Below are 16,632 nucleotides of genomic sequence, written 5' to 3'. Positions count from 1 at the left end.
CGGGGCCAGATCTCTAGGTAGGGGGGCAGCAACAGCAGCAAGGAAGCAACCCCTAGGAGTAGTCAATCTCCTCAGCGCCCTATCCCCCTAACACCACAGCCTGTCCTCTAGCCAGCCCAACAGTGCCCAAAATGGCCGCCCAGTGTCCACCCTTATATATCCTAGGCCCAAGTCACCAGAATAGGCCGGAAGGTTCTAGATTCCGCTGATGCTATCCTATGGCCCAAAGCTCTGAGGTAACTTCTGACAGGGCAACCATCTTAGGAAGCTTAACTCAGCCACCGTTTTAGAAAAGGTGCACCTGCGCCTCAGCACTGGTTAGCAGTGACGATGCGCCCGGAGACATATGGTCAACACCCAAAAATTACGTTGGACACAAAAATAGAAGGCAAAAAGGGGAGAAAAATAAGGAGGGACCACCCAAAGGGCTGAAAGGTCTAACACTATATATATATAGATATATGTATTTACAGAGAAAAAAGGGGGGGGCCCAAAGCAGGCTTGAAATCCAAAGACTTTGCCATAAACTTTTAGACTTTGGTAGTGTGAAAAAGGTCAGCAGGATATTCTTCACATTTGGCAGTATTACACATTATGGTACACAGATGATTCCGTAAGGTTAGGTCAGGTAGAGTAAGTACATTTTAAGTAATCGGATATTTTTTTATAGTGATGTCTGTGGCCACGATAGTACTGCAGAACTATGTAGGTTCATAGTGATGACAAGGGATTATCTGATTGGGTAATCTGTTATTTTTCAAAAGGTGAAGACAGCCATATTGAATTTTACAGCACTTTGCTAGTGTTTTGTGAAAGACCTTAAGAATATGTTTAAAAATATGTGTTGTTTTGTAGCTTTTACTACTATCAATTTAGAATACTAGTGATAGGTAGGCAATAATGTTAGCAAATGGCTATATGTCTTTTTTTTTGAGTACGGAATACCGTTGTACTATCGAGAAAGTTTCTGGAGAGTACTGTGGTATCATAAAAGTGTTTATGAAAAAGAGAAGTCATGAATTTTGATATCTACTCCTATTGCTATTGGGTTAAAGAGCCCTTGATTACAGGTGTGTAGTTTAGATTTATAAATGGCTCAGCATGAATTGAGAAATGTCTCTTATGAACACCCAATTGCCATGTGAGGTAAAATGTACAGCATCTGCATGAGATAGATAAGCTATTGAAAACCGAATCTTTAGGTGATATATGCAGAACATGCTGTGATCTTTTAGATAAAGATAGAGATGCAATGATGTCTATACTTTCACTGTCCAACTGGACGTAATTTTATGATGAGTAGGTAAAAGAGAAAACATACAAGTGGGGACATGTGTAACATTAGAACGGAAAAAAAGGCTCAGGTAATACAAAACGGCGTGGCCAAAAAGGGGGTTATAGCTGTTAGGCCAACATTAAATATGTTAAAAAAACCCTAGCACAATTTAATACAAGATATACATTTACATTTATGTCAGAGAGCATAAAGTCCAAGAAGTTTCGATCCCTTTAAATGCTGGGATAAGGGATCAAAACGTTGTCGACTTTATGCAATCTGTCATAAATGTATATCTTGTATTAATGTGTGCTAGAGTGTTTACCTGTTAACAATAGTAGAATTAAGATGCTCATGAAAGGAAAAATGATGCATACAAAAAATTTCAAGAATCAACTACAGTCTTCACTGTAAATGATACTATGTGAATCATTTCAGGTATTTATCTTACTCAGACATATTTAAATATTATCTCTAAGAGAAAATAAACTTCATTCAAACTATGCCTAAATGTAGAAAACTAAGCTTCCAAACATAACTATTAATTTCCAAATAGCCCCATCTGTAATGGAAAAAAAACACACTTAAATGAACTCAGGGTGGTATGTTTCTGAAAGCAGAGTAGCAATCCCTTTCCCAGATGGAGTATAAAGGGTTACTCAGAGGACTAGTTAGCAAATTCAGGTAGGGGCTTGATAAACTGCAAACTGGCTTTTCCATTAACCCCTTCGCTGCGGCGGCTATTCCGCCGCAGCGCTAAGGGGGAGGCAGGGCCGCGCAGCGGTCCCGTGCTCATGACGGAACCGCTCCGTCACGGCTCGCGGGTGAGCTGTGCTTATGATGGAACGGTTCCGTCACGGCCCCGCCCGCCTAATAGAACCTTCAGCGCAGGCGCGGAATTCACGCCGCGCAGGCGCGGCGAGTGGGCCGTGACGGAACCGTTCCGTCACCAGCACAGCCCACCCGAGGCTCGTGACGGAACGGTTCCGTCAAGAGCATGGGAGGGGTTAAATCTCCCAGTGCAGGAAAATACCTAATCACTGGCATCCATTATAGAGCTGCACCGCTTGCGATGTAGTGTGGTGAAACGAGGTGTGCCAGAGAGGTACAACTCTTAGAAAAAAAAACAATGAAATTTAAGGATCCCTGAGGCATCAGTGGGACTAACTGTATGCTGGCCCTGCATAGCTTGATAAATCTTACTTTATTCAACCTTACTGTAGTCATGCAAGGGAGGCATAAGGGTGACACAACAAATTGAGAAATATGCACTTGTATTGTAGGAATGGTTTAGATGTGACTTATTGTTGAAAGGACCATCTACTGAATATTCTTCTTCTGATTGGAGGTTAAAGATATCACATGACAATGATGCACAGTGCCTCCTATTACCCCGTGAAGCTTTGTTTTCAATCTAGAGAATGAGTGAGTTATCAGACAGTTCTACTGTACAGTTTCTGTTCCACTAAACTCTTTAACATTGAAAGACCGCCTATAGTTTAATCTGGAAAATGCTCAAAATATAAGTTGCATCTTTAATAATGACAATGTTTACATTTAGGAGGAACAATTCATTATAATTGTCAAAGAAAATAACGTTAGTGATCCAGCGGCCCTATGGAAAATATGCCATAAGCAACATTACCCAACTCCACAATACTCCCCATTAATCATAAATCACTCACAAGGCCCATAAACTAACATGACATATTTTTGAGCAACTGAATCATGTGACCTAATTAACCTATTCACAAAATATATACATTTATATACAACTGCAGTAGAATGATTTCATTACACTTTAACAAACCCTTTGAATTAATTAAGCCACTGTGGCGAAAAATCTGCTAATGGTAACCTAAATACATGAAATAACAAGGCCAGCTTGTTTTTCAAAGAAATATTTTATTAACTATTTTTTTTAGAAAGTGCATTAGAATCTCTTTTATTCAAACATTTTTATTAAGGTTTTAGCAAAAGGTAATGACAGTTTCAAATATGAGTTAAAGTTATTTTCAAATAGAAAAGCAGTTTGGCATCATCTAAACCCTAAGTCCCTAGCTACACTTGCTCTATTAAAGAATAAGGGTAAAAGTCTCTAGGCCCTCAAAGGATCTCTTACGTGCTCCAAATGAAGTCCAACAGCACGACTCGTCCATCCAGAGAACGGCAAGTGGCAGCCCTCTCTCCTAGAAGAGGAAGAGTTTTTATACCTTTTCTTACTAACTAATCTAAGAAAAATAGAATACTTTTTGCGCGATTTTAATTCCAATTGGCTGTCTAGTGACAGGCCATCATGTCATCGCATTCTTCAGAACCCCAGTTCTGTCTCTTTCTTAGAGTTCATTGTCCTTCACTTTCGAGTCATGAAGCTTCCTCCAGTTTGCAACAATTATAAAAAATATTCACGACTTCCTTAGCTTGTCGCACTTCTCTGCCGGTTCCTGGCCTTGGCCTTGCTAACCAAAGAACAGTCAGCTCATCACGTTTATATTTCATCACGTACATAACTTGGCAGAGAATCTTTTTCACGCCGGACTCTTGCTTTCTCTGAGCAGAACTTCTGCCAACTGCAAATGCACTAGGCCTCTGACCACTTTCTTGTTAACTAGTGTATAAACAAACACAAAAGAATAATTAATGCAAGAAATAAAGTTTGTTCTGTTACCCACCCACCTTTGCTAATTAATTAACCCATTAATCTATGTTACCTAGCAGAAGCAGAACAAAGCAACAAACAAGTTCGTGCAACATTTAAGACAGAAAAACAAAACATGAGCACACAAAAATAAGCACATGCCATTAATAAACAGCCACATTTAGTTTTGACATGACAATAGACATAATTAATTCATTATTTTCACACACATGCAGATGCAACATAATGCACATTTATGAGCACACATATTAGTGTCCCGCGTGTTTATGGAAATGCAACTTTTAATCTAGGTTGAATTAGTTTTCACACTGCACACATTATTAATATTATTATTCGATTATGGAAGTGTAACTTCACGAGCTGAAATAAATTCATTTCTGAAACTCGCTCCATCAACTTCCTCATCTGGTGATTTCCAAATCACCAAACCACACCCAAAATTTTGCAAATTCTTTATCTATGACGAACTTGGTTTCATTTCACTATCTTAGTATTTCTAAAGACTTGTCTCAGCTGCTTGTCTACAACTATCGTATTGAGCTTTACGAAACTCCTCCAGCTCTATTTCTCCTTCTTGTTCCTTTTTGATTTTGTAAATCCTCTTTTTTTCCCTCAGATACTTTTTTCTCTTGTGCAACATGCAACTGATCTTCAACAAAATTATCACAAAAATTATTACAAATAAAGGTGTTAGAATTTTGCCAAGAACTGAACCACCAATCTCTTGAAACCAGGTTTTGATAGCCTGAAATCTTTTGGAAAGACGTTCTGAAAAATCGTCCTTTTCTACGGGAACTATTTCTGAGTGCATTTCTGTAATGTTCTTAATGTACATTTCAATATTCCTACTCTCATCAGGGATATATGTGCAGCAGTGCTGGACATGTAAAATACCACAGACTCCTCCCCCTTTTGCTAGGAGAATGTCCAGGGCAAGACGGTTTTGCATTACCATTGATCTGATTGCAATGACCTCGGTATCCACTAATTGGAAACCACCAGCTGTGTCAGTTGACAGTCTGTCAACTATTGTGGACAACTTTCTAATTCTTCCTGCATTCAGGGTTATACCCACTAAAGGTATCACTGCCTCAAAAAGGTCTCCCTAAATTTCTGAGAAACTTTCTCTTTTGTACCTATTTACATGATTACTGATTTCAAATGAGCCTTCTGTATTTCTGTCAACATGAAATATTTTCGGGAAAACAAGTCCAACAAAACACGTCCCATACCAATGGTCCGGGAGGTTATAATAGGCTTTGTCTCCACAAACATAATAAATTCCAGGAAAGATTGGGTCTCTACCACCTTTGAATCCCCAACCCCCCATGATTTGGTAAGTATCCTCACAATTACTAGCTCCCACAAAATAGTTGTCAAAAAGTGTGTTATCTCTTCTAATGCAAAGCTTGCCACTAATTGGCTTATCTATGTGAATTGCAACATTGTCAAATGATTTGCCATTACATTTTTCATCCTCCTTCTGTCAGAACTTAGATTTGGTCTGTTTGACCATCTCATTTCTTTTATAAATTGCTCGCCTCTCCTCAACCAGGCGGCCAGACTCATTCTTAAACTATCGAAAAGGCAGTCTGTTAGATCAGGGCTAAAACAGCTACACTGGCTGCCTGTCAAGCAGCGGGTAGCTTTTAAAACCGAGTGTATCATATTTAAGTCTCTACATGATACTGGCCCTCTATTCATTGGAGATTTGTTTAAAAGATACAACCCTTCCCGCAATCTCCGGTCCATACACAAATATCTTTTGGCTGTCCTCTCTTACAAGAAGAAACGTCTCGGAGGTTGCTGCTTTGACCATCTTGCAGCTACCTTCTGGAATTCTCTTCCTCTTCATTTAAAACTTTGTGACAACATCCTTAGTTTCAGACATTCTCTTAAAACCTGGCTATTTTCCCATGCGTTTTGCTGAGCTCCCTATCTCTATCTTTGATTGCCGCGTTGCGTTCCTGTCTATAGCGCCATGAAGCCCCCGGGCGTACGAGCGCTCAATAATACATATCAATATCAATATCAACAAGGTTCAGGAAAGTCTTTTCCTCAGCTCTCAATTTGCAAGTTAAATTATTCCTGTAAGCATATTCATAGGTGAGTTCGTTAGTCACTATAAAGAATTCCCTCATCTGTTTCGCTTGCTTGTGTTTAGTTAAAGCCTTCTCAATTTTCAGGTTTGCAAAAATCTCATCATAATTAGAATAATAATACTCTAGACGACCAGTCTGATAAAATAAGCTAGCTATTACACTGCAGGTTATGCCGTAAGTAAGAGGAAGCATATTGTATGTCACTCCCTCTGAAACAGAAGCAGGCAACTTTACACAAATGTAGCAATCCTTGACTCCCATAATTTTAACATATTCTCCCAAAAGTCTTGAAAATGTATTGCTAGAAAAATCACCAACAGACCTGTCTTGATGAGCCTCTGGTCTGTGATCAATAACTTTGTTAGCTTTGTTTGTTGCACTGTTTGTCTTGACTAACTGAAGCTTTGCTTGTCATGTTGATCTTGTACATCTCCTTATCGATCCCGAAAGGAAAGATGACAGCTAAAACTAACCAGAGCAGAATTAATATGAGCACACATATCAGAGTCATCTTACAGCATCTCTTAAAAATGGAGCATTTTGAGGTATTAGTCATCATAACAAAAAGCATTTTTCACTAGCCTTGTTAAATAAAACAAAAATTTGAAAATAACTCAAAAACGTTTTAACACCCCCATTTTCAAATATTTTTTTTTTAAACTTCAACCCTCTAACAGCTTTTCTTTGACCTTGCGTCACAAGTTATTCTCCAGCTAAACACAATTTCTTCGACCTTGTGTCACCTAACACATTTTCTTCAGCCTTCTGCCAAAAACTTCAAACCTACATTCTAACAAGAAAATACCTCAATCATTGTCACTATTCTCTTCAATTTCTTCCTGACTGCTACTGTTGATCTCAACTACAGGTGGAATTATTATATAAGTCCACTCAGGCGACTTATACTTTTGATTAGGTTTTAATGTTCTTTTTGTCTTTCTAGAAATAACTTCTATTTTCTTTCCTGCCTCACCTTTCTTTTCAGGATCTTCTTGACTAGTTATCTCATTTACTTTTTCTTTAGATTTCTTTATCAACTTGAATTTCAGTCCTTCATTTCCATTTGGCCAGTTGTCACCTTTTCTTGGTAATTTCCTTTTTGGCTCAGTCACATTAGATTCTGTTCTCCAAGCTCTTTTTCTCAATCTACTTATTTGAGAATCTTCATCACTCTCACCAGAATCGCTGTCAGAAATTTCAATTCTTGACTCAGGTACTTCTCTACTCAGCAGCCTCACTCCATTAGGAACAACATCTCTATAACTGGTACTTGGCAATTCGTCTTCTTCATCAATTACCTTCAACTTCCCAGCTTCGGATTTCTTGTTCCTGTTTTCAGAGTTTCTTTTCTGCTTTTCAATACTCTCCTGGTCTTGATTCTGAGCTTGATCAGACTCTTCTGCTGCTTCTTTTTCTAGCAGATCTTCATCATTTTCAGAGTCTACAACTATGATTTTCAAATCCTCTTCATTCAGGCTTCGATTTTCCAGATGTCGACCTGTTTGTCGATCTTCAGAATCTGGATTTCTTTCAGGTTCTTCTTCAGAATCTGAATCAGCTGTGGTATCACTCTCTTCATCAGAGTTTTCAGGTGTTGGCACAGGAATATGACTGGGATGTATCCACCGTTTTTTGCCTCTGCACTTCACTGCATTCGTTGTCACAAGAATCACCTGTCTCGGTTTCTGCCACCTTGGCACCAAACAGTTTCTTCTTCAGTGAACCTTTGTTCTTACCCAATCTCCAGGTGACAGATCATGTGCTTGCTCTTTGTCTCTTGACTGTACTTCAGTTCCCATCTGATTAGACACAGAATTCACGACATCAGACAGCTTCCTGCAATACTCCAAAATTGCACTGTCATTAATGCTGAACAGTTTTCCTACTGGTATAAATGCCTGTCACATGACTCTGCCCATAAGAATGTCATGTGGACTTAAACCTGTCTTTCTATCTGGTGTACTTCTTAGAGTCATCAGAACAAGTGGAAGAGCATCTGTCCACTTTACACCTGTAGCTAAACACATGTTAGCTATTCTGTTTTTAATTGTCCCGTTTATTTGCTCCACAACTCCAGATGCCTCTGGTCTGTATGCACAGTGTAACTTCTGCTCAATGTGTAATGCTTCACAAACTAACTTCATCAGTTTGTTCTCAAAATGAACTCCTCTATCACTCTCCACAGTCACCGGGAAACCGTACCTTGGTATAATCTCCATCAAAAGCAACTTTGCAACAGTAATTGCATCACTGTGACGTGTGGGAAATGCTTCAACCCATCTCGAAAACAAACAGACAAACACCAAAACATAGTGCAATTTGTTATGTCTCTGCATTTCAATGAAATCCATCTGTAGTCTGGTGAATGGGCCACCCTCCGGTCCTATGGTTCCCGTTCCCACTACTGTCTTTCTGTTTGGGTTCATTTGTTGACAAGTCAAACACCTTGGACAAAGAGATTCTGCAATTGTTCTGCACTTGGTATTAAACCAAGTCTCCTTGAAAAGCCTAATCATCAAGTCTCTTCCAATATGTCCTGGGCCATGATACATTCTAGCCATGTCAGCAATCATGCAATTTGGTAAAACTACCCTGCCATCTTTGTAAGTCCAAACTCCATCCTCTTCTCGCTGCCTACATTCTGCTTTTAACCATGTATTTTTCTCCTCATCATCAGCTTCATCTTGTATTTCTTTGACTTCCTGCCATGTCTCAACTATTGATGTTAGCATTAATGAATTCAAACCATGCTCATTGTTCTTCTCCCGATTAACTGCAAAATTATTTCTTGTGCAGTACTTTGCAATTTCGTCTGCGTAAGCATTTCCTTTGGTAATGAAATCATCACCTTTTTTGTGTGCAGCACATTTTACAACTGCAATTTCCTCCGGCAACTGTATGCCATCAATTAGTCTTTTAATCAAACTTGCATTTCTGATTGGTGAACCTGCTGATGTCAAGTAGCCTCTCTGAGACCAGAGCTGTCCATAATCATGCACAACTCCGTACCCATATTGGCTATCAGTTATTCTTGTGATCCTCAAATTTATTGGTATTTCACATGCACGAATTAAAGCAATCAGTTCTGCTACTTGAGCTGAACGAACTCCTTCAAGACATGATGCTTCCACAACATCTGCAACTGTGCAAACTGAATAGGCTGCTCTCAAAAAGCCTTCTTCTGTTCTCAGACAAGAACCATCAACAAAGTAAACCTGATCCGATTCTGGCAATGGTATATCTTTAATGTCCTGCCTTGGCTTGGTACAATATTCCAAAACATCCAAGCACTCATGGTCAACATCGCTTTCATTTCCAATTTCTGTTACAGTTCCATCAGGCAATAACGTGGAAGGATTTAGATTCACACATCTTGCTATTGAAACATTATCTGATCCCAGAATAATCTTTTCATATTTCGTGAGTCTACTGCTTGTTAAATGTTGCGTTTTGCTCCTAGTAAGGAGAATCTCAACTGAATGTGGAACATAGACTTTTACAGGAAATCCCATTATGATTCCTTCACTTTGCTCAAGGCTCACACTGGTTGCTGCAACTGCTTTTAAGCAACCTGGTAATGCTTTTGCGACCGGATCAAGGACTGCTGAGAAGTATGCAATAGGTTTTCTCAATTTTCCATGTCTTTGTATTAACACAGACATTGCACAACCTTCTCTTTCACTTCAATACAGCTCAAAATCTTTCTCATAGTCTGGCATGCCCAGAGCTGGAGCTTCACACAAGCTTCTTTTAAGTTTTTGAAAAGCTTCCATCTGAATTTCTGTAAGGACAATTGGGTCTTTTATGTCTGATTTTGTCAAACTCTGCACTGGTTTCGCAATTACCGAAAACCCACTAATCCATTGACGACAGTAGCCAACCATTCCCAGAAACATTCTGACCTGTTTTTGTGTTCTTGGAGGATGCATTGCCTGAATCATTTTAATTCTCTCAATTGTTACCTGTCTCATTCCTTTTGCAATTCTATGACCAAGATATTTTACTTCTTGTTTACAAAACTGCAATTTTGCAGGAGACACTTTATGTCCCTCATCTGCCAGGTGATTCAAAAGAGTAATCGTATCTGTAACACAGTTTTCTCTTGTTTTTGCTGCCACTAGAAGGTCGTCAATATATTGAACCAACATTGATTGACCAGGCAAATCTAGATCCTCCAAAGATTTCTTTAACAACTCATTAAAGATAGAAGGACTCTCTGTATAACCTTGAGGAATTCGACACCATGCTAGAGTACGACCTTGGAACCGGAATGCAAAGATTTCCTGACTCTCTGGATGCAATGGAACAGTAAAGAACGCATTGCAAAGATCAATGACAGTATACCATTCTGCATCATGCGGAATTTGGTAAAGAATGACTGCTGGGTTTGGAACAACTGGACAACACGGAACAACTATCTGGTTAACTTTCATCAAATCCTGAACAATTCCGTACGTTCCGTTACGCTTTTTGATCCCCATAATCAGTGAGTTACAAGGACTGCTCTCAATTTCTTTTAAGACACCTTGCTTTATGAATTTTTCAATCACAGGAATGACACCCTCAATCGTTTCTGCCTTCATTTTATACTGAGGAATGTTTGGAGAATCTATTCCCTGCTTTACTGTAATTTTGACTGGATCAACATATTTCATCAGACCTATTTCATTTCCAGTTAAATCCCAAATTTCAGCTTTTACTCTCCTTTTTAATTCTTCAGTCAAATTTTGTTTATCAAATACAGGAAATAACTTGGTTTCCTCTGCTTCAACCATTAACATTGTTAATTTGTACAGCCCATCTTCCTCCATGGTTTGTAGCTCAATACCCTCCGGTGAGCAATATATTTTGCAATTCATCTTGCATAGGATGTCTCTTCCAAACAAGTTTACAGGACTGGTATTGCAAACTACAAATCTGTGTTTGTCTTTGAAATTGCCAATTTCTATTTTCACTGGTTCGGTCAAATCTTTTTTAATTTGCTGATTAGTTACACCAACTACTTGGATGGTATCCCCAGAGAGAGGCAGGTTTTCAATTTCCACTGATCTAACAGTAGAACGGGTAGCACCAGTGTCCACGAGAAAAGTGATTTCTACATCATTCACTTTACCATTTATAAATGGACCAGACTGGTCAACCTCAAGAGTGGCTCCAAGCACACACTCTTCCTCCTCTCTCAGGCACCGTCATAAGCAGTCATCTGAATCACTCCCTTGGTTTTCTGTTAACAAAAATTGTCCTGATGTATTTTGCACATTTGGTCTTTGAGTTCTTATTACCTGATCACCACCGCTGAATCCTGAACTCGTGCTATACCTCTGACCACCCCGCAGTTTGGAAGAGGAGGCTGTGGAATCTGACTCTGCTGATTTACTAACTTTCGCTGTAGCTGTTGCTGAAGACTCAATTCATTCAATTGTCGCTGTAGCTGTTGCTGCAGATCTATATCATTCTGCATCTGTGGATTTAATGATGCATTTTTTTTATTTCTGGGCGGGTTTTTACACTCTCGCTTCCAGTGTCCAATTTCGACGCAATTAAAACAAGGTAATTTCTGCTTTAACTCCTCAATGTTAACATTAAATTTTGGTTAATTAAAGTTGTTTTTGAACTTTCCCTGAGCCTGATTTTGATTCTGATTCTGAACAAAATTCATATTTTTGTTTTCAAGGTTTGCAATCTGATGTTCTGCTACTTTCACCTGTGCCCACATTGCTTTTTCTTTCAGTTTCCTCTGTTTTGCTTCCAATTCATCACTGCAGTATTTTGCCTTCCTTAAAATATCATCAACTGAGTTTGATTGCCATCCGACAATATTATTCCTGATCATTTCTCCAATTTCAGGTCTAAGACCATAAACAAATCTGTAAATGAAGTGGCTCATGTCCTTTTCATTTTTCATGGCCACTGTACTGCTTAAAAACTAACAGTAATCTTTCATAGAATGAATGAACTGATTCCTTTGGCTCCTGATTTGTTCTGTCTATTTTTACCCAATCTACTTCTTTTGGGGGAATCTTTTGTTTTAACCAGTAAATCACTTTGTCATACAGATCCATGACCTCTGATGCCGGAGCACCTGTCTCCTTGGTTAGATCCGGTTCTATTTTCGGCCAACTCACAGCAATTTTACATTCTGTCCAAAGATCTGATGGGACAACAATGTCAAAGAATCCATCAAGATCAATCCACAGAACCTTCGAAACTTTAATGAATCTGTCCACCTGTCGATACCATTCCACAGGCTTCTCTCTCAGCCGAGGGAAATCGTTTGTAAAAAGCAGAATGTCCTGTCTTGACCAGGGAACATGAACATAACCACCACCTGCAATTTCTCTCATCGGAAACTGTCTAGCTAGTTTTTCTAGCCTTTCATCTTCCTTCTTTTTGGTCCACTTCACTCTCCATTTACTCAAGTCACCTAACTTTTTGATGTACACAATTAGATCTTTTATATGCATGATTCTTCCCATTGTATTGAAATTCCCAATATCCTTCTCAGTAAAGTCTAATCTGTAATGTTTTCCCAAATTTTTCTGTTTGCTTAAATCAAAATCCAACTCTGCAGCTAATTCTTCTAACTGCTCATATTTGTTCTTTGTTTTCCATTGAATGCTTTTACTGATGAACAAGAGTTCATCATCTCGATAATACTTCAAACTGTCAGGACCAATTGTGCCAATTATTAACTCTTCTAAATCTGCTTTTAATTTCGCCACATCAAGTTTTGAAGTGGACTCTGTTTTCTCCAGTGATTCAGCATCTGACTCTGCACCCATTGGTGTTCCGCTTAATGAACCTTGATTAAAAGTTAAATCAGGCATTTTTGTTTTTTCACGATGTATTTCAGTTAATTCTGAATAAAAATTTTCAGCTACTATTTGAATTTCTGCATTCAATGGAATTATTAACCTGGCTGTTTAATTTCTCCTTGATCAAAAACAGGCTGAACAGGACCAATCGTTACTGGAACTGTCACTGCTTCCATACCCTTCGTTATTTGTCGAATTAATTCCTCTTTTGATCGCAAATAATCTGAAGTATCTGCAACTTCCTCATTTCTGCCAGCTCCCATTGAATTTCTAGGAACTTCCCTTCCCATTGGGATCTCAGAAAATTTTCTGCTTTCATCATATGCACTTGAATTTGTCCTTGTTTCTAACCTTTCAGGGGTTCCAAAAGATTCAGAATTATTCGGATACAATCTGGGTGATTTTTCATTTAATGGAGGTGCACATGGTGTGGTTCCTGGAGAAACCAACTGGGTGGACCATGTACAAGCTGGTTTAGAAGGAGTCTGTCTTTTATTTGTCAAATAGATTTCTTCTAAAACTGGGTCTTCTGTTTCACTTTCTACACAGCATTATTTTTCTTTTGGGTATTCTTTTGACCTGGTATTTCAGTAATCACTTCTCTCACAATATAGAGACCATCGTACATATCCACCTGTCTCCATCAACGCATTCTATCCTCATGAGTTTCCTGTTTATAATTTGATGATTTTGGAGGTCTTATCATTCCATTTGCCTCCCGTTGAAGTTGAATCATCTCATCCTCCCATTCAACTAAAGCTTCAAACTGTGTTGGTCTAGGCTTTGGCACAAGAGCTGTCATTTTCTCCCTTAAATTTTCAAAATCCTCATATTAAATGAACCATCTTCCGGCCATGCTAACAGCATCGTTTTTGGTGTACTGCATCCAAGCATCAAACCAAAGACAAGTATGATAACCATATTCACCTTCCATATACGCTGCAGGTGTTTTGTATTTATGAAGTAATTTTCCACCTCGCGTTTCAATTTTCTTATCAGGTGAAATAACATTTTTAAATCTCTGCATTAATGTAAGCTTTTTCTCCTCTTTTTTGTAAAAATAACTCATTTTTAAATCAAATTCGTTTAATTAAAATGATCGTAAATATCTCCTGGATGTTCCGTAAAACTAACCAATCCGTGCGCGAAACACACCAACAGACCAATCAGGTTCGAGCTACGTCACCACCTTGCTCAACCAATAGAAATGGTGCTTTCCAAAAGAGCCAATCAGATTACAGTTCGTCCGAGTCACGAGAGCCAATCAGTGTACAGGCTGTGACGTATGCTATCCAATCACAGCGCAGACCGTGTGACGTACACAGCCGCTGCGGTTTCTCGCGTCTCACTCTCAGCGCTCACCCCTCCTTCACAAAAACTTTTCACAGCGCCATTTTAAGAACGCTTTTTCAATGAAACTCATTTAATAACGATAAAAAGAACAAACCATTTGTCTGTTTCTCTAAAATAAAGTGACAGTTTTTACAAACATGCAAGTATTCTTTTGCGTGGAATAGACAACGCTATTCTCACAGAATATTCATTCGTCGATAAAGTAAACTTTTACTCTACCCTTCTAGCAAGTAATAACGAACCCGTGTCCCTCTGAATGCACATAAAGTAGCATTTCAAAGTTCGACTCGAACGGAATTACAGAATCATTTACGCACTTTCAAACAGAAAGTTACCCTAACTACACATACATGAAATCCTGGCAGGACTTTAACCAGCCACAGAAATCCAGAATGTATGTATGTATAAATTATTTTATAGCGCGCTCCGTTACTGGAGAGTATCCTGGCGCGAATAGAGGAGAGGTAGACAATCAGACATACAAGAAAAACTTAACTTACACTCTTGAACAGATGAGTTTTCAAATGCTTTTTAAAAACAGCCACTGAGGACATAGATCGTAGCTGGAGAGGGAGAGCATTCCAGGCCCGGGCCCCTATCACTGAGATCGATTGGCCACCAAGTCTTGCTCGTTTGAAGCGGGGAAGATACAGTTTGTGCAAGGTAGAGGATCTGAGGGGGCGTGCAGGAACATAGCTGGTGAATCTCTTCCTCAGATACAGGGGGCCTTGATCATGAGAAGCACGAAACGCAAGCACCAATGATTTAAAAAGAATGCGTTGGGCAACCGGAAGCCAGTGGAGCGTGCGCATCTCAGAACGAACGCTCTTCCATCTCGGTATGTTAAACAAGAGTCGGACTGCCGCATTCTGGATGATTTGGAGGCGTTTGACCAAATAGGCCGGGATGCCACTAAACAGTGCATTAGCATAATCCAGCCTAGCCAGTATAAGTGCTCTGGCAACCGTCTCCTTAGCATCCTTAGGGAGCAAAGGAAAGAATTTGCGGAGCATTTTTAGGGTAGCGAAACAGGTGCCTGTAAGTTTATTAATGTGGGCCTCAAATTTGAGATCCTCTGTGAACCAAATGCCGAGATTTTTTGCTGGTCTCCCCATCTCTTTTGGGCAAGGAATGTTTGGTGGCCACAACGAGTTCTTAAATGAGGTGGGGAAGGAGCCATAGAAGAGTACTTCCGATTTTTCCTCGTTGCATTTCAATTGGGCCTGTGTTAACCAACGAAATGCAGCGGACAAGCACCGATGAACAACCGCTGTGTCCAGATTATCATCCGGCCAGGTAAACAACAGTTGGGTATCATCTGCATACCCTATTATCTTGGCCCCAAACTGCTCTGCCAGGAAAACCAGGGGGGTTATATAGACATTAAACAGCAGGGGGCTAAGAGTAGACCCCTGCGGTACCCCTGTAAGCAGTGGTTTAGGTTCAGAGGCGTAAGGAGGCATCCAGACCTGCTGAGTCCTATCGGACAGAAAGGAGGATAGCCAATCTAGGGCAACTCCCCCAATTCCAATGGCCGACAACCGGCGGAGAAGGAGCTCATAGGGGACGGTATCGAACGCGGCAGAGAGGTCCAATAAAATTAAGACCGCTCTGCCACCTCCGTCCAAACATTCCCAAATTGACTCAGTCATCTCCACCAGCGCCGTCTCAGTACTATACGCCGCCCTGAAGCCTGATTGAGCAGGATGGAGGGCAATGGAGATGTCAACAAAGTTCTCCAGTTGCTGAAGGACTACCTTCTCACAAATTTTTGTAAGCGCCGGGAGAAGGGAAATGGGACGGTAGTTCCCAGGAACCGACACGTCCAGTCCAGGTTTCTTCAGAAGCGGCAGCAGCTTGGCCTGTTTCCAGGCTGCAGGCACCTCACCAGTGGCCAGGGAGAGGTTAATAATCTGCGTGATCTCAGTGCAGACTGTTTCCGCCACCTCCGCCAGTACCCGGGCCGGGCATGGATCGGCTGGAGAGCCAGACTTCAGGGACTGAAGGAGCGGGAGAACAGTACTCTCCTCAGCTTGCACAAAGTTCGTGAGGTGCTGCCCTGAATTTGGACATAGTGAAGGGTCCAAATCAGCCGCTAGGTAGTCGGCTGGGAGGGCCGCTAAAAGGTCCTGCTGGATCTTTGTTATTTTCGTAATGAAAAAAGATGAGAGTTCCTCACACCATTGCGCAGAAGACGGGAGTGGGACAGCATCAGCCACAGGGGACAAAAAACTTTTTACAATAGAGAAAATCTCTCTACTATTGTTATCAGCCTTAGCAATGCGCCCTGCATAGAAATTCCCCTTGGCTACCTTGATGGCTGTATAATAATCTTGCTGAGCGAGGCGTAGAGCGGATTTAGCCTCAGAGCTATATCCACATCTCCAAACTCGTTCCAATTTTTTACACCCCAATTTCCGTTCTCTC

Source organism: Lissotriton helveticus, chromosome 12 (assembly GCF_964261635.1).
Source record: "Lissotriton helveticus chromosome 12, aLisHel1.1, whole genome shotgun sequence".
Lineage (NCBI taxonomy): Eukaryota > Metazoa > Chordata > Amphibia > Caudata > Salamandridae > Lissotriton > Lissotriton helveticus.
The sequence above is the reverse complement of the archived record's forward strand: the minus strand, read 5'-3'. Positions refer to the sequence as shown.